Source organism: Petaurus breviceps, unplaced genomic scaffold (genome assembly GCF_028583685.1).
Source record: "Petaurus breviceps papuanus isolate PSGF00001 unplaced genomic scaffold, PetGlider_PUasm1.0 118, whole genome shotgun sequence".
NCBI classification, from domain to species: domain Eukaryota; kingdom Metazoa; phylum Chordata; class Mammalia; order Diprotodontia; family Petauridae; genus Petaurus; species Petaurus breviceps.
The window spans coordinates 22,093,864-22,112,061 of NW_027185616.1; the positions used below are offsets into that span (position 1 = coordinate 22,093,864).

Consider the following 18,198-nt stretch of genomic DNA (forward strand, 5'->3'; position numbering starts at 1 on the left):
TCCTCCAGTTCTTGGGGGGGGGGGGCAGTCAGCTCATTCACTGACCTTGAGGGGGCCTAGCTCAGGGTGTGTGTGAGTGTGTGGGTGGGTGTGGGTGTGTGATGTGTGGGTGTGTGGTATGTGTGAGTGGGTGTGAGTGTGGTGTGGGTGGGTGTGAGTGTGTGGTGTGTATGTGTGTGAGTGTGGGTGTGGTGTGAGTGTGGGTGTGGTGGGGATGTGTGGGGTGTGTGTGAGAGTTTGTGTGTGTGGTGTGTGTATGTGTGAGTATGTGTGGTGTGTGTGAAGTGTGTATGGGTATGGTGTTAGTGTGTGTGGATGTGAGTGTGTGTGGCTGTGTGAGAGTGTGAGTGTATGTGTGAGTGTGTGTGTGTGGGTGTGTGAGTGTGAGTGTATGTGTGGGTGAGTGTGTGTGTTGTGTGAGTGTGTGTATGTGGTGTGTGTGAGTGTGTGTGTGTGGGTGTGTGTGTGGTGTGTGGGTGTGTGTGAGAGTGTGTGTGTGGTGTGTGTGTGTGTGTGTTCTGAGTGAATTGTAGAGAGAAGGCCTTTAAACAGTTGATGTATTGAGAGTTCCTGGGCTGTGCTGTGCTGGGCGGGTTGCTGATGCCGAGGCTGACGTCATGTTGTTGATTTTTGTTTTACAGGGATACTGAGTGTTGTGCAGAGTACGGAATGTTCTCTTCCGTGAACTGCAATTGAACTTTTCCAGCCTACTTTGTTTGAGGAACCATACAGATACACGGAGAAGAGAGCAGATCTCCCATCCCCTCCCCACTCCAACCCCGCCACCTCAATCTTTGTCCCTTTTGCACTGGCTCCAGAAAATTTATTTGCTAGTTTGTTTTTTCTTCTCTTCCAAATTAAAACTAAACAATTTGGTTCTCTTGAGAATTCAAATGTATGTAATGGTCTCATTCAGAGTCAGGGAAATTATTCTTTATCCAAAGCCTAGTTACTTGCCAATCCCCTTGAACTGTTGTTTAAATTAGCTCCCTCCCCTCAGGTAAGAAACAAATAGTCTTCACCTACAGGAAAGAAAGACTCAAAATGCCTGAAAGTGAGTTTGCACTGTCACATAGTCACAGTCCTCCCGGTGTGATCTAAGAGATAGTGAGTGTGCTGACCAAGGCAAGGGCATGGAGGCCAGAGCCAAAGCACGTGGTTTCTAGAACCTACTTGGTACTTACTATCAGCGAGACCTTGTTTCACCCCAGCTTTTAGAAAAAAATGCCTCGGTAGCAGTACTTTGAGAATCATAGATTTAGAGTTGGAAGGGACTCTGTCAGTCAAAAAACCTAATCCCCTCATTTTACAGAGGAGGAAACTGAGGCTGAAAGATTAAGTGGCTTTGCCCAGGTTCACACAGCCAGTGTCCTAGATGGGATCTGAAGGCAGGTCTGACTCTAAGGCTAATAGTCTATTCACTATCCATTATGTTGTATGACTGCTTATGCCTCAGTATCCCCATCTGTAAAATGAGGGGATTGGAGATGATTGTTAAGGCCCTTCCCAATTCTTAATCCATAACCCTAAGAATTCTTATGCAAATTTGGAGCAAACTTCCCGGGGAGACCATTTGTTCTTGGTCTCAACTAAGCCCTATGTCATATGTTAATGGTGGAAGAGAAAAATAAAGTACTTTGCAGACCTTAAAATCATATGGAAATGTGAGCTGTTATTGCTATTACACAGAGATATTCCTATTACATACAGATATTATCACCCCCACTTTTTGGCTGAGGAAACTGAGACTCAGAGGGCTTAGGTGACTTGCCCACAATCACATCATTAGAAAGTATCAGAGACCCTCCCATAAAAAAAAAAAGAAAAAACAAAAACCAATCAGGGGCAAACACAGTGAATAGAGCACCGGCCCTGGAGTTAGGAGGACCTGAGTTCAAATGCGGCCTCAGACACCTGACACACTTACTAGCTGTGTGACCTTGGGCAAGTCACTTAACCCCAATTTCCTTGCCTTCCCCCACCCATAAAACAAAGGAAAAAAGCTAAAGTATCAGAGACAAGACTAGAACCCAGGGCTCCTCATTCCAAATCTTCTTTCTGCTATTCCATTCTGTCTCTCACAAGCTGCCTAGGAGCCAGGTTAACTTAGAATTCTAAACTATTCTGAGGAAATGAGAAAATGTTCTTCCATCCAGTCCTGGAGCATGTGGCCAGGTGATACGTCAGTGAGGGGCTAGGTGAGAGAGAGATTTGGAATCTAGAAAACCTGGCCTCTAGTGTCCTTTCAAACTCTGTACCAAAGATGCTATGATTCCTTGTTTATTTAAGGCCCCACAAGGTGGGGGGTGAAAGGTCCTTTAATTTCTGCTACCTAGGTCGTGGTCCTCTTTGAGAATAAAGGACAAACAGCATCCGGGCTCCAGCAGCCTGATGCTGTGGCTTCAAAGGAGGTATCAGAAGTTCTCTAACTGAGTCAGTTTGTTGCCCATCCTGTCATGTCGCTGTTTCTGGGACTAGATTCTTACATGTGGAACTTTGCTTTGGAATTTGGCCTCAGCCTTAGGTTGTCATGCTCCTGGCTTTGACTTCTTCTCCCTCCCATCCCCCACCCAATGGAGCATTTCCTTGGAACTGCTGGATTGGGGCAGAGGTGACTGAAATGACAGCCCCACCTACTTGCTGACAGCCACAACTTGGTCACCAGTAGCCAGAGCTATGGAAGGAAGACATTGCTGCCTCCATTGATCCTTGGGAGATCCCTAGGAGAACCTATTGGTGTTTAGGCAGCTAAAGTCCATAGGAATAGCCCTTAATATGTTGTTTTTTATGAAGAGCTAACTTTCCATTGGGTTATTGGTATTATACTGCATTTCATTCGTCAACCATGTATTATGACTATTAGTAGCAACAATAACAATAGCTGGTGTTTATATAACTTTGATGTTTGCAAAGCCCTCTTGAAATCTGACAATCTGACCTTACAAGTAACCCTTTGTGGTAGATATTATAATTATTCCCATTTCAAAGGAGAGGAACCTGAGCCTGGGATAGTTTAAGTGACTTTCCCAGGTTGACACAGCTAATTATTAAGTATCAGAGGCAAGATTCAAATCTCAGGTGTCCTGAGCTTCTGGTCTAAAACTCTTATCTATTATGTCACATAGGTCTCCCTGAAAAATGTAAGTCACTGCAGAAGGCAGGAGCTGTTTACTTTTTGTCTTAGAGCCCCCAATACCTGGTATGCAGTAGGTATTTAGTAAATGCAGGTCAGGAATCAACAAATGCTACAAATCAGGACTTGATTTATTTTCTTCTTGATTATTGAGAGAGACAGAGAGAGAGAGAGACAGAGACAGAGACAGAGACAGAGAGAGACAGAGAGAGAGAGAGAGAGAGAGAGAGAGAGAGAGAGAGAGAGAGAGAGAGAGAGAGAAAATGTAGAAAATGTAAATAATGCTAATTGAACTTTTAAAAAGCATGCATGCTTTTTTTCTTCTGGAAAGTCTGTTGTTAAACATTTCCTAACATACCCTTGTATAGCTCTGTAAATATTGTTTGAGTTGTAGGAGGCTCAGAGAAAATATCACCCGACTAGAGGCATGGTAACTGTGGGCTAATAACACCAGTAATAACAACAGGCACTTTTATAATACTTTACGTAAAAGTATTTTGGGTGGGTTTTTTTTGGAGGCATGTGGAATTGAGTGACTTGCCCAGGGTCCCACAGCCAGTAAGTGTCTGAATTCAGATTTGAAGCCAGGTTTTCTTGACTTCAGGGCTAGTTCTCTATTCTCTTTGCTGCCTGGCTGCCCCATTGTTTATAGTACTTTAAATGTCTCATAGTATTTTAAGAGTTTTTAAGTAGAGGTTTTATATCTGTTATCTTATTTTAGCCTCACAACGCTCATGCCTACTGTGTAGAAGGCTCTGTAGTAGTCATTGGAGCACAAAGATATATATGAGTCAGTTTTGTCTAATAGTGAGTAAAGACCTATCTATAAGCAAATAAATAAAATGAGGGAGAATGAGTTAAGTTCAAGAAAGAGAGTACCAGCCAATGTGCTATTACACATGGGAACAAGAAGAGATCATTTTGACCTGAAAGGCATCATTCATTGAGAATGGGGCACCTGAACCGAGTCTTTTTTTAAAAAAAAATAAATCGATTAATTTTTAGTTTTCAACATTCTCTTCCATAAGATTTTGAGTTCTAAATTTCCCTCCCTCCCCAAGATGGTGTGTACTCTGATATAGGCTCTACACTTACATTTATATTAAACACATTTTCACATTAGTCTTGTTGTGAAGAAGAATTAGAACCAATGGGAAGAACCATGAGAAGGAAGAAGCAACAGCAAAAGACAGCAAATAGTATGTTTTGATCTGCATTGAGGCTCCATAGTTCTTTCTCTGGATGTGGATAGCATTTTCCATCATGAGTCTTTTGGTGTTGTCTTAGATCCTTGCATTGCTGAGAAGAGCTAAGTCTATCAAAGTTAGTCCTCGCGCAATATTGCTGTTATGGGGGGACAATGTTCTCCTGGTTCTGCTCGCTTTACTTAGCTTTAGTTCATATACATCTTTCCAGGTTTTTCTGAAGTTTGCCTGCTCATGATTTCTCATGGACTCACAGTATTCCATTATATTCATAAACCACCACTTATTCAGCCATTCCCCAGTTGATGCCCCCCCCATTTATAATTCTTGACCCCTACAAAAAGAGCTGCTGTATATAGTTTTGTATATGTGAGTCCTTTTCCATTTTTATGATCTCTTTGGAATACAGACCTAGAAGTGGTACTGCTGGGTCAAAGAGTATGCACAGTTTTATAGCCTTTTATTCAAAGTTCCAAATTGCTCTCCAGAATGGTTGGATCAGTTCATAACTCCACCAACAATGCAAAAGTGTTCTAATTTTACCACATCTTCTCCAACATTTATCATTTTCCTGTTTTGTCATTTTAACCAATCTAATAAGTGTGATGTGGTACCTCAGAGTTGTTTTGATTTGCATTTCTCTAATCAATAGGGATTTAGAGCATTTTTTTTTCATATGACTATAGATACCTTTAATTTTTTTTATCTAAAAACTGCCTGTTCAGATCCTTTGACAATTTTTTCAATTGGGGAATGACTTGTATTCTTATAAATTTAACTCAGCCAAACTAAGTCTTAAAGGAAGGCAGGGATTTCAAGAAATGGAGGTTGGATTTGGGGAAGGCTAGTCCCTTTCAGGAATTGGAGATGGAGTGAGCAAGGAAAAAAACATGGGAGAAGGTAGGATAAGGACAGAATTCAGAAAGTAAGCAGGTTGACTAGACTGTAGTATAAGTGAATAGATAGAGTTTAAGATAAAGCCTTTTTTTGGTGATATTGATCCATATTTCAGTCTCCTCACAAGATTGAGTCCCGTCAATCCTGAGCATTTCCACTCTTTCTCTAATCTTCTGTTTTTCCCTTTCTACTGACTCCTTCTCTTTGTGGCATATTCTACAAGTATGTCTATACCCCCGGGACATGCTTTTAAAAAAATGTTTAGTTGATTCTATTTTTCTCAAGCTATCATCCTAAATATTTCCCCTGGTTCACAGTTAAACTCCTAGAAAAACATGACTATTCTCCTCATATTTTCCTGCCACTCCCTTGTAATCTGACTTTAAGTCTTATCACAACTCAAAAGTCCTCTCTCTAGTTACCAATGATCCCCAATTGCTTAATCCAGTGGCCATTTCTCAGTCCTTATTCTTGGTCTCTTTGGAGCTGCTGATACTATGAACCATTCCCTCGTGGATTCTCTCTTGTCCCTTGGTTTTCAAATGCTGTTCTCTTGGTTTTTTTCTGCCTGTCTGGCTGCTTTTCCTCAATCTTCTTTGCTAGATATGTGGGTATTATTCCCCAAGACTCTCTTCTGAGCCATCTTCTTTTGTCCCTATGCAGATGACTCTTAGATCTATGTGTTTGGCTCTAGCCTCTCTCCTGAGTTCCATTCCTGTTTCACCAACTGCTTATTGCAGAATTCCAACTGGATGTCCTGTAGTCATCTGAAACTCAACAAGTTCAAAATAGAACTCATTATCTTTCCTCCAAACCCTCTCCTTTTGCCCACTTTTCTACTGTTCCTTCTAGTCATCCAGGTTCACAACCTTGGAGTCTTCTTCACCTCTTCTCTTTCTCATTTTTCACTTCTGTATCAAAGTAGGTGACATAACAGCTCTTACATTAGACCCCTTCTATCCAAAAGTCACTGCCCAAATTCAGGTACTTGGACTACTGCAATAATCTTCTGATACTTGTTCTTGCCTCTAGGCTCTCCCCTCTGTAGTCTATCTTACACACACCTGTCAAATTGATGTTTCTTTTATTGCTAAGGGGTAGGTGGGGGGATACTGGGTCTCTCTATCATCCTCGGGCTGGAAGGTCAATAACCACTCATAGGCCTAATCCTACTGCTGGTGAAAGCTTTGATCTGTTCCATTTTGAACCTGGGTTAGTTCACTCCACCTTAAGCAGCTTAGTGGCTCCTCACTCCCAAGAGCTTACCATATTGATGCCACACTCAGTCGAGACACCTGATTGGCCCTGGTTCTGTGGAAGCTTAGAACTCCTGAACTCAGCCAATGCACCAGTCTCAGCCTCTGATGGCAAGAATCACAAGTTCATACCGCCACACCACGCCCAGACTGACGTCCCTAAAGCAGAAGTCTGACCATGCCACTCCTCTGCTCAGGCGCCAGTGACTACTTCTAGTATAAAAACAAACTCGTTTGTTTAGCACGAACAGGCTTTTACCGTATAGTTCCAGATTATCTTTCCAGCTTTGTTCTGTATTCTTCTCCTTCAAACACTCTATGTTCCAGCAAAACTGGCCCATTCATTGTCCCTCACAGAGGACGCTTCATCTCCTGTGCTCCTATTTTGATGTGTCCTCTTCCCCGTACCTAGAATGCAGTCCCTTTTCATCTTCGTTTTTTTGAATGGTTGTTGTTGTTGAATAATTTAGTCATGTCATTATGTGATCTCCATGGGCTTTGTCCATTGGGTTTTCTTGGTGAAGATACTGGAGTAGTTTGTCATTTTGTTCCCCATTTTACAGATAAGGAACTGATGCAAATAGGGGTTAAGGTCACACAATGTCTGAGTCAGGATTTGAACTCAGACCTTCCTGATGCTAGGCCTGGTGGTCTATCCACTGCACCACCTCAATGCCCCAGAATTCTTAACTTCCTTCAAGGATCAGCTTGAAGTCTTCTTCCTCAAGAGCCAAGATGGTAGAGCAGAGACTCTCCTGAGTCCCCCCTAAACCCTTCCAAATACCTTTTAAAAATGACTCTAAACAAATTCTAGAGCAGCAGAACCCACAAAAAGAGAGAGTGAAACAAATTTCTAGTTCAAAACAACCTGGAAGGTGGTCATGCAAGGTCTGTTGCACCAGGGTGAGAGAGGAATGCAGGCCGAGCCAAAGCACACTGGGCCCCAGCAAACCCGGGGCAAGCCTCCAGACACTGAATCACTGGCAGCAGCAGTGGTTTGGTAAGAGGGTCAAACAACTGGTCAGAAGGAGATTACAGGGGTCTTTTTGCTAGCACTGAGGTGGCAGTCCCAGGGCGAAGAGGAGCATTAGCATAGCAGAGCTTGCAGCAAGCAGTGGAGGGGGGACCCTCCTCACAGTTCCAGGGCAGAAAAGAATGCCTGTGGTTGTTCACAGGCTGGGAGAGGAGTACACACTTCTTCTTGGATCATACCACCTTGGAAAATCTACAGGTCCCTAGAAGCATCTCTGAAAACAGTCACATAAAACCACTGAAGCTTGGGACAGTTTGCCCTTAACCCTGGAAGTAGAGCCCTATCTTAACAAAGAGTTAAAAAGTCAAGTAATATGCTGGGAAAATGAGCAAACAACAGGGAAAAAGCACAGACTATAGAAACTTACTTTGGTGATAAGGCAGATCAAAACACACACTCAGAAGAAAGCAACTAAGTCAAAGCTCTTACATCCAAAGCCTCCAAGAACAATGTGAAATGATCTCAGGTCATGGAAGAGCTCAAAAAGGATTTTTAAAATGAAGAGTAGAGGAAAAATTGGAAAGAGAAATGAGAGTGATACAAGAAAATCATGAAAAATGAGTCAACAACTTGGTAAAAGAGACACAAAAAAAATACCAAAGAAAATAAGAGCTTAAAAAACAAACTAGGCCAAATGGGAAAAGAGGCCCCAAAAGACAAGGGGGACAAGAGTGCCTTAAAAAGCAGAATTAGCCAAATGGAAAAGGAGGTCCAAAAGCTCACTGAAGAAAAAATTCCTTCAAAATCAGAATGGAGCAAATGGAAGCTAATGACTTTATGAGAAATCAAGAATTCATAAAACAAAACAAAGAGAATGAAGGAAATAGAAGATAATGTGAAATATGTTATTGGGAAAAACAGCTAACCTGGAAAATAGATCCAGGAGAGATAATTTTAAAATATTTAATAATTATTGAAAAGCCATGATCAACAAAAGAGCCCAGACATCATCTTTCAAGAAATTATTAAGGAAAACAGCCCTGATGTTCTAGAACTAGAGGATAAAACAGAAATTCAGAGAATCCACTGATCACCTCCTGAAAGAGATCTCCGAAATGAAAACTGCCAGGAAAATTATAGCCAAATTCCAGAGTTCCCAGATCAAGGGGAAGATATTGCAAGGAGCCAGGAGGACACAATTCAAGTATCATGGAACCACAGTCAGGATAACACAGGACTTAGCAGTTTCTTCATTAAAGGATTAGAATATGATATTCCAGAGGGCCAAGGGGCTAAGATTACAAACAAGAATCACCTACACAGCAAAACTAAGTATAATCCATGAGGGGGAAAATGGATATTCAATGAGATAGAGGAATTTCAAGCATTCTTGAGAAAGACCAGAGCTGAATAGAAATCTTGACTTTCAAATACAAGACTCAAAAGAAGCATGAACAGGTAAACAGGAAAGAGAAATCATAAAGGGCTTATTAAAGTTAAACTGTTTACATTCCTACATGGGAAGATGATATTTGTAACTCACAAGACCTTTCTCATTATTAGGGTAGTTAGAAGGAGTATATATAGACAGAGGCAGGTGTGAGTTGAATATGTAGGGATGATATCTAAAAAATAAAATAAAGGGGTGAGAGAGGAATGTATTGGATCTAGAGAACAGATCAAGAAGAGGAAACCTAAGAATAATTGGACTACCTGAAAGTTCTAATAAAAAAAAAGAATCTTGATACAGTAATACAAGAAATAATTAAAGAAAATTGTTCTGAAGAATTAGAACAAGAGGGGAAAGTAGAAATAGAAAAACAAAACCCCACCAATCACCTGAAAGAGATGCTATGAAGAAAACTCACAGATATATTATAGTTAAATTCTAAAACCCCCAGATCAAGGACAAAATATTATAAGCAACAAGAAAAAAATTTACATATGATGGTACCAGTATTAGAATCACCCAAGATTTAGCATAGGCAATATACTACAAGATTGCAGGTCTTGGAACACTATATATTAAAGAGAAAAAGAGTTATTACTCTGGTCAAAAATATCATACCCAGCAAAGCTAAGCGTAATTCTGAATAAAAAAAGTAGACATTTGAGTTCAAATCCAGCCTCAGACACTTAACTAAAAACAACAACCTAGCTGTGTCACCTTAGACAAGTCACTTAACCCCAACTGTCCTCCCAAAAAAAGGCAAAAAAAAAAAAGATTGGGCTACACCTGAGTATGATATGACTTCAAAAAGTAAAACTGCTCAAGAACAGCTAAACGAATAATCTTATGCAAATGAGGTGCAAGAGGACAAACCGATACAGATGAGTTAGATGGGGGAAGGGGGTCTGTCAGGTCTGGAAACATACTTTCTTGGGAATGGGTTTAAGAGGGGAAAATACATATACATTTAGAAGAGTATAAAAGTCATCTAAATTTAGAAAGAAATAAAACTCTAAGGGGATAGGGAGGGGGGAGAGGATAAAGGAGGGATCTTTAGAGGGGAGGGAATAGGTTAAAAGGGGGTAGAGAAGAGTCATTAGATTTAGGGGAATGTGAGAATAAGGGAGGGAGTTTTAGAGGGGAAGGGGAAAGAATAGGTCAAAGGGGTGTATAAAAGGGTGTTTAGATTTAGTGGAATTGGAGTTCAAGGGAGGGATCCTTGAAAAGAGGATAGGTTAAGGGCAAGGTAGAAGGTAGAAGTAAAGAAGAGGAGTTAGAAGAGATACAAAAAAAGAGATACGCACAAACATAAAAATGAGATTAGAGTAGAATCTCTTAGAAAAAGTATATATGTTTATATATAATGTATATGTACCTATGTGAATGTATGTATGCATGTATGTATATATCAGAACTTATATATAAATACATCTATGCTCAGTTGTAGCCTTGGGGTGGTGGCAGGGGAGAGAAAGTGGGAAAAAAGAGCGAAATAAAGAACAAAAGAAAACCTAAAAGGAAGCAAAGAAAAAATGGTCAGCTTTTAAATTATCGCACAGTATTTAATATTGTAACAGCAAGCACCCTAGCATACCCAGGATAGCCTACTAGCACAGGTTCCTTGATGTGCTTTACTTGGAAAGATAGATAGCTTTTTAAGGGGTCAACAGTCTTCTTTAATTACATTCACTAGTTCAGGGGAAAAGTCAGCCCCCTGAATGCCAGAGAAAACATAAGCAGAGAAATTAGCATAAAGACCAACAGACAGGGCTCTGACTGCCTGAATCAAAGCAACATTGCTATATACTTTACATACACCGCTGGATCGAGAAAACCTTTACATCTGAGCGGTTGGGGGTCTGAACATGTGGCTACTCAGAGTCTCGACCAGGAAATCAAATGGTCCTTCTCATAAGTGAACCCCCAAAGCAAAATAGTCAGAGTAGATGTACACTTCTCAGAGCCAGAAGCCAGCACAACCCTCATGACTCAGTACCTAATCAACCTAGTATCAAAAGGTATGAAAACCTTCTTACAAGCAAGCCTCCCCCTAAGCAATCTCCCCCTTAAGCAAGTCCCTTCCCCAAGGCTCCATGTGAGGCCTATTAATGGGCAGGAAAGATTTTGCTATCCCATTAACATTACAAATATATAGGCTTACATGAAATGATGTTATTGCTATATATTCTGAATTCTCTCCTATGTTCTGCTGTGTATATGACATGATTTTTTTCTTTTATATTTAAGTTTAATATTATTTTACAATGTTTCTTTTTCTTTTATTATTAAGTTTTAGTATTTGTCTAAAACAAAAAAATTTTTTTTGAAAAGCCAAACAAGATTAGGAGAAGAATCTCTTAGGGAAAAGATATGTTTATATATACATATATATGTATGTGTGTATACATATATGTAAGTGTATATATGTATATGTGTATGTGCATATTAATACCTATATATAAATGTATCTATGCTTAATTGTAGCCTTGAGGTAGTAGGGGGAGGGGAAGAAGAACAAAATAAAAAGTATACAGCAGAGAACAAAAGAAAAACTGTAAGGAAGAAAAGAAAGATAAAAAGCAAAAGACAGCTTTCAAATTATCTCACAGCATTTAATATATAGGCTTTCTTGAAACGATTGTTATTGCTATAAATTTTGAATCCTCTCCTAGGCTCTGCTGTGCACATGACCTCTTTTTTTTCTTCTCTTATTTTGTATTCAAGTTTAATATTTAAGTTTATAATGCTTCTTTTTCTTATTATGTATTTGTTTTAGTATTTGTCTAAAATTTAAAAAAGAAAGTAGTGGAGAAAATGGTAATAATTCTGATGAAATTTAAAAGTATGTCATGCATTTTTAAAAAGCTAGTTGCTAATCACTTGCTAGAATATTCCCAGGTCTCACCATGTCCCCACTTCCCCTTTGCCCTCTTCTGTATAAATTCCAATGACTTCCTATTATAGTCAGGGTCAATTGCAAAATCTTCAATATGGCTTATAAAACACTTCATAATTTGGCCCTTTCCTACCTTTCTAGCCTTCTTACACCTTAATCCCTTCTGCCATCCAATAATATTGGCCTCTTTACTATTCCTTGAACATGACACTCCAATTCCCAACTCCGTCAGTGACTTTTCACTAATCTGTCCACCATGCCTGGAACTCTCTCTCTCTTTATCTCTGACCCCTGACTCCCCTGGTATCCTTCCAGACTCAGTTCAAATCTTACCTTCTGCAAAAGACCTTTCTCAGTATAACCTTCTTCTGGCATCTTTCCTCTGAAATTGGCTTAGCCCACTGCAGCTCAAAACTCTGGAGCTGATTCCTCTGGGATTACCTCCCCTATATATCTTCTATGTGAACTATTTTACACATTGAATTTCTCATTAGGATGTGTTCTCCTTGATGTTAGGGACTGTGTTTTTGCCTTGGTTTTTATCAGAAAACCAGGTATATCTGTATGGTTTTTAACTGACTTTGTCCATAGGTTTAGATTTTGTTTTTTTGATGAGGTAAGTGGAGGATGGAGGTAGTTAATTAACAAAAATGTATAAAGTGTAGGGGCAGATAGGTGGTGCAGTGAATAGAGCACCGGCCCTGGAGTCAGGAGGACCTGAGTTCAAATCCAGCCTCAGACACTTAACACAAAAACTAGCTGTGCGACCCTGGGCAAGGCACTTAACCCCAATTGCCCCCAAAAAACAAAAAAAAAAAAGTGTACAAAGTGACCTTTCTAAATGCAATTTTTCTTTAATGTTGGAGTAAAAGCCTTGAACTGGGCTGTGAATGACTAAGCAACAGTTCCTTCTGCTGCTTCTATGACACCTTTCCTGACACATCATTTATTCCGGTGTCAACCTCATCTGTCTCTTTGTGCTCTGCTTTCTGTCATCCCATGCTTTCTCCCAAACACCCTGTTCCTCTCACCCCCTCTTTATGCTTTGACTCAGCAGGAGCTCTTCCTACACAGTAGTAGGGAGCCTTGGAAGAGAGGTGGATTTGTGGGAAAAGATCATGTAACAACACCTACAATCTGTCAAAATCCATCAATGCATCTGTCCATCTCTGGTCATTCAGAGACACTCACTCGGCTTCATGAAAATTGTACAAGGAATGAGGGTGGGCTCTTACTCACTGGTCGCCATCATAAGGTCCAGAGTTGGTTTGGCAGTAGCCATGATGTGATTTGTGAGACAGGGAGTGGGTATGCTGGGTAGGTGGGTGGGATAAATTTTCCAGGCTATAGGTTTCCAGGTAGTGAGTAGGATATAAAAGCTCCGAGGAGCTGACCCCAGGCTCAGAAGGAGCGTAGTGGGAGGGTGGTTGGTAACTTGCATGGGTTGGGAGATGAGAATAGGTGGCAACAAGCCTCATAAGCTGCTATCAGGGAAGGGTGGGATGCAACTGATTTTTTTATCTTCTCATTGATCAGTCATATCTCTTGGAGCTAAACAAGTTCCATTTGGAGTCAGGCCATGGCTCCCACTTTGTAGACTACTGTCAAGGAAGCTACCAAAGTGTTACTCCTAGAGCACAGGTCTGACCACGCCGCTTACTTGTCTACTGAAATAACTCCAGGTATTGTTCCCTGGGGCCTCTTGGGCAAAACACGAACTCTCGTTGGGCATTTAAAACCCTTCATCATTTGGCCCCAGCCTAGGTTCCCAGCAGGATTATTAAATATGGCTGTTCTCCTTGAGCTCTACAGTCTAGCACCACTGGCATGTTTGATGTTCCGTGTACGTGTCCTTTTTCCTGTCTTGTGTTTTATCATAAGATCTCAGATTTAAATCTGACAGGAAACTTAAAAGTCATCTAGACCGCCTACCTCATTTTACAGTTGAGGAAATTGAGACCGCAGAGTTTGAGTGACTAGCCCATAGTCATAAAGATAGTAAATGGCAGTCAGTTCTTAAGCAAAAGTTCTCTGACTCTAGAGATAATAATTTTTTTTAAAGTTTTTTTTATCCTTTTATTTATATATAGATATTATTTATTACATGTTACATCTTGGGTATATTATTTCTATATTATATAAATTCTATATATCATGTATATTATATATTTATTTTGAGGTGAATGAAAAACCTGATAGTTTCTGGGTAATTAATAATCAATTTATTAATTAGGATAGCTGATAATCAATAATATGATGGTCAGTGGTTTTTCTTGATAACCAAAGACAAAACCATGGAGATCCTTCAATGCTTAAATGCTTTTAGAAAAGGGGGTACCCCTGACAGGTGAAAATCTACTCTGATTGATGCAAAATTAATGAGGGGGTAGTCATATTAATGAGGAGGTAGGCTAAAAGTCTTCAGCTCCCCCTGCCTGAGAATGTGACTTGATCATGAGACTCAGCTGCCCCAGTAAAAGATCTACCCATCTCTACCCAGACCAATCTAATTGGCTTTCTCCTTCATGACCTGGGTACCCCTAGACATCAATGGAGGGGTGTGAGGGTATGGGCTTAATGCTTTAGGGTTTGAATTCATCTAGATTAGATTCTGTTTATAGTATAAACAAAAGTAAGTTTTCCTAGGTAGGTGGGGTCCTGCCCAAGATTGTGGAGCTGTGTACTCCAAGGATTAGGCCAACTCACCTATCTGCCTTGTCCTTCAGAGAGGTTCACTGAGTGACCTACGGTGACTGGTCCCTGAATGAAGAAATCCTAATTTAATCACTGGTTATTAGTATAATAGAAAAATAATAATTTCTTTCAATATATATCATATACCGTTTTATTTATATATTTTAAATTAAATTTTATTTTTTCAATTAACATGCATTCATTTTCTCTCCCATCCCCATCCACCCCATTATAGAAAACAAAACAGAAGATATATGTGGTCGAGCAAAACATATCCCTATGTATTGGCCATGTCCAAAAATATGTCTTATTCTGCCTATTAGATCATTGCTTCCTGTCAGGAGATTGATAGAATTCTTCATCATCAATGCTGTGGAATCATGCTTGATCATTACACTGAACAGAGTTCTTAAGTCTTTCAAAACTGTTCATTTTCATAATGTTATTGTTATAGTATGAATTGTTGTCCTGTTTCTGTTCACTTTGGTCTGCATCATATACAAGCCTTTGCAGATTTCTCTGCAACTGTACCCTTCATCAAAGTATTTGATTATATTCATAGACCGTAATTTGTTCAGTCATTCCCTGCTTAAGGAGAACTTCCTCAGTTTCTGGTATGTGGCCACCACAAAAAGAATTGCTATAACTGGTTTTATACATATAAGTCATTTTCCCTCTTTCTGATATATTTGAGGTACAGCCCTAATAGGGATTTCACTGAGTCAAAGGATGTAGACAAGTTTAGTAGCTTTGGGGGTTTAGTTCCAAATTATTTTCTAGAATGGTTAAACCAATTCATAGTTACACCCACAGTACATCAGTGTGCCTGTTTTCCCAAAGCCCTTCTAGCACCTCTCATCTTTCTTTTTTGGTAAACTTTGCCAAGATGATGGGTAATGCTTTTCCCATGACACCAAGATGCTTTCCTCACCAATTTCTCCCTTGAATACAAACTCTCTTCTCTTCCACTCCAAGAATCCTTAGCTGTCTTCAAAGCTCAGCTCCAGGGCTCAATCTTCCAAAAAGTTGTTCCTTGGCCCTCCAAGATTACTTTGTCTTTACCTTGTACACACTTTGTACACTTACCTGCATTTGTATTCTTTCCCATTAGGTACTGCTCATTTTGTCTTTGTATATCTTTGTGTATATATATATATATATTTGTCTTTGTATATCAGCACTTAGCACACAGTAGGTTTTTAGTAAGTGCTTGAGGGAAATTAAGAAATGGAGATGAAGATGGAACACAGAGACAGTATCATGTGCAAAGACTTGGGGATAGGAAGTGAATGGCATTGTGGGATTGTGTTCACTTAGGCTCTTGTTCTGTTTACTATCTGTGTTTGGAAAACCTTGCATCACAGACAATCAATCAACAAATGGAATACCTTTTGTGTGAAAGACAGCTTCTGAAGGGTACCATTATCCCACTTTGTACACTCAAAGCACAGTATTTATTGACAGCCTCTGCTTTATAATTAACTTTTGTGTTAAGTAAATGCTATGCCATTGATTAGCTATGTGACTTTAGGCAGCTTAGTGATGCAGTGGGTAGAGTTCAAGGCCTGGGGTCAGGAAAATACATCTTCTGGAGTTCAGATCTGGCCTTGGAGTAGTTGTGTGACCCTGGGCAAGTCACTTAATTCTATTTGTCTCAGTTTACTAATCGGTAAAATGAGCTAGAGAAGGAAATGGCAAACCACTCCAATATCTTTGCCAAGAAAACCCCAAATGGGGTCACAAAGAGTTGGACATGATTCAATAACAATAACAGCAACAAGAGACCTTGGACAATTATTTAATCTCTCTTGGCCTCAGTTTCTCCATCTGTAAAATGATGAAGTATAGTAGGAAGAACATTGGATTTGTAGAGGTCCTGGGTTCAAATCTCAGTTCTGCGACTTGCCTGGCCTCCATCAAGTCACTCAGTTTCCTCACCTGTTGGACTTAATGGTGTTTAAATTTCCTTCCAGATCTAAACTCTGTGAACCTGTATAATAGCTTCCCTGCCCTTGTGAATATTCCCTGACTCTGATTATACAGTAGGTGAAGAGTGAAGCCAGACAGCAATATGTGGTTATTAGTTTCTAAAGTGATATTAGAAATATGGTTGTGCTAAGATGAGAATTGGCAGATGCTTAGTTCTCAGTGTGGTATTCCGCTTGTCCCTGGGATCAGAATCAAGTCTGGATATTCCAAATAATTCCATAGGATTCTTCTATCTTCTCATTTTCTTGAGGTACTCCTTTCTCCTTATAGTTCCCTAGTCCAAAAATCATTCTCCTTCTGCTTGTCATTTATGTTACGGAGCCCCATAAAGGCTCTGGGGTCACATGGTCTAGGTGTGATTCAGAGACCTTCTTCCAAAGAAGGTCACTAATCTCTCTTTGGCATTTGCTCCCTGTAGTGCCAGCACAATATTCACAGTGCCAACGGTGACTGTGAATAATCTGGCAAAGTTCTTAATCACAAACTATAACAGACTCTCCATATAGAAGACAGAAGCAAAAACATTTATTCAGACACCAGAAAACCAAATCCCAACACCAGGAAACCAAATCCATCATAGAAACATAGGAGTTAATATACCCCAGTGCAGCAGAGGGCCACACCATCCTTTGGCCTGCCAACAAACCAGCACTCACAAGTCTAGCTGTCTGCCTGGGTGCGTCCTCTCCTCCTTCTGTCTCTAACTGCTCTGACTCCCAGCTTCCTGTGGGCTCTTCTCCACCTTTCAGGAAACTCTTCCCACCACAGGCTCCATGTGATTACATCCTGCCTATTAAGGGGCAGGGAAGATCTTCAAATTCCCATTCCCATTGCACTCCCATCCTTTCATTTTATGCCAGGAAAATCTCCAAATTAATAAGCTGTCACTCCTATCTAGGTTTCCTCAGACATGGGCAATAAGGTCCCCAACTTACCTACATGAACTCTATATACACACATACAATATGAGCATTGGGTATGAGACAGCCTTAATCTCACCCACTACAGAGAATAAAGAAGATACAAAAGGGTTATAGGACTCATGAATACAGAAGCGTTAACCACTCAAAAGCCCAGGAGGCTTCCTGGAAGGTAAACATTCTTAGGGGATAGGGGATGCTGAACACACAATTCCCCTTCCCATTGGACCTGTACTGTCTGAACAGGATAGGAGCTGGCAAGATCCAGATCTGTCTCTTGTCTCTATATGGCATGACTTCAGTCCAAACACAGCCTCTGTTAGAGGGTTTTCTTCTCCAACAAGCACACTGTAAAATAAACCTTCTTTCCTTTGGAGGTTGGTGCCTGAAATATCAAATTCAGGATCTCAATCTCTTGGGAAAACCTTGAACTCAGAAGTTCTCAAGGTAACCTTGATTTTATAGATGAAAAATCTGATTTGGCTAGGGTCATATAGTTAGGAAATATCTGAAGCAGAATTCAGACTTAGGTTTTCTGACTCCAAGTCCCAGTATAATATCCACCTAGTTGCCTCAGCAAGTCATGTGCCACTGCCATGAGTTGCTAAAAGAATCCCATCATGATCTGGCCACCACTACATCTTGGGTATGGAGTGTCCTTTCTTAGAAATCCCCACTTGATAAATGGTCAAAGGATATGAACAGGCAGTTTTCAGATGAAGAAATCAAAGCTATCTATAATCCTATGAAAAAATGCCCTACATCACTATTGATTAGAGAAATGC

At 40.2% G+C, this 18,198-nt stretch overlaps 1 long non-coding RNA gene across 2 annotated transcripts in view; it reads left to right on the forward strand.

The window, feature by feature from the left end:
• LOC138160458 (uncharacterized) overlaps positions 1–1,652 on the forward strand; it is a 48,143-nt gene extending 46,491 nt beyond the window's left edge. For both annotated transcript variants that reach the window (XR_011168152.1, XR_011168154.1), the window contains one exon: positions 642–1,652. This is a non-coding gene — a long non-coding RNA (uncharacterized lncRNA). The remainder of the gene's footprint in view (positions 1–641) is intronic.
• The last annotated feature ends 16,546 nt before the right edge of the window (positions 1,653–18,198 follow it).